Below are 1,152 nucleotides of genomic sequence, written 5' to 3' on the forward strand. Positions count from 1 at the left end.
CCACGTATGAAAATGAATCGACATAAACTTTTTATGTGGTGTCAGCAATTTTTTTCATTAGGTAGAAAGAGTGAGGAAGGTACCAGACAGCAGCAGACTTTTAAACTTTAGACACTTTTGACTGCTTGAACTTACTTTTTCATTTTACTTCATCCTCCAAGGAGCGCTATCACTCGGTGTGCCTACTTCACTTCTTTTAAGAACAACAAACAGGCAACATGAGCCACTGGAGTGCCTTAGGCCAACTCCTGGACAAGGTTCAAGCCTATTCCACAGCTGGAGGGAAGGTATGGCTCTCAGTCCTTTTCATTTTCCCAATCCTGCTCCTGGGGACTGCAGCTGAGTCAGCCTGGGATGATGAGCAGTTTGCCTTTCATTGTAACACTCGACAACCTGGCTGCGAAAACGTCTGCTATGACCCGTCTTTCCCAATCCCTCACGTGCACTTCTGGGTCCTGCAGATCATATTTGTTTCAGTGCCCACACTCTTGTACCTGGCACACGTTTTCTATGCGATGCAAAAAGAGGAGAAGTTGAACAAGCAGGTGGAAGAACTTAAAGTTGCCCAAACTGATGGTGTCAATGTTGAGATGCACTTGCAGGAAATTGAAATAAAGAAGTTTAAGTATGGCATTGAAGAACACGATAAGGTGAAAATGTGAGGGGGCTTCCTGAGAAGCTACACCATCAGTATCTTCTTCAGGTCTCTCTTGGAGGTGGTCTTCCTGCTGATCCAGTGGTATCTCTATGGATTCAGTCTGAGTGCAGTTTACACTTGCAAACGAGACCCTTTCCCACATCAGGTGGACTGCTTCCTCTCTCGCCCATGGAGAAACGCATCTTTATCATTTTCATGCTGGTGCTGTCCTTGGTGTCTCTTGCCTTGAGCATCATTGAGTTATTCTATGTCTTATTTAAGAGCATTAAGGATCATGTGAAGGATTGGGACAGTGATCCTTACCATGATGGAACTGGTCTGCAGAGACCCTCCAATGGCTCCTGATCAGCTGTTCCTCTCTCTACTACATCTCCTCCTGGGGACAGACTGGTTCCTGGGGAAAGAAACCATTCTTCTTGCCACAGTTACAACAAGCAAGGAAGTAACCAAAAGCATGCCAGTTACAGTGCATAGCAAGATCAAATGGAGCAGAC

The 1,152-nt window shown here is 45.5% G+C and overlaps 1 pseudogene; it reads left to right on the top strand.

Moving 5' to 3' along the window:
- Window positions 1-218: 218 nt before the first annotated feature.
- The window catches only part of LOC105816300, a 21,157-nt pseudogene continuing 20,223 nt past the window's right edge, over window positions 219-1,152 (top strand).

Source organism: Propithecus coquereli, unplaced genomic scaffold (genome assembly GCF_000956105.1).
Source record: "Propithecus coquereli isolate 6110/MARCELLA unplaced genomic scaffold, Pcoq_1.0 Scaffold362, whole genome shotgun sequence".
NCBI classification, from domain to species: Eukaryota; Metazoa; Chordata; class Mammalia; order Primates; family Indriidae; genus Propithecus; species Propithecus coquereli.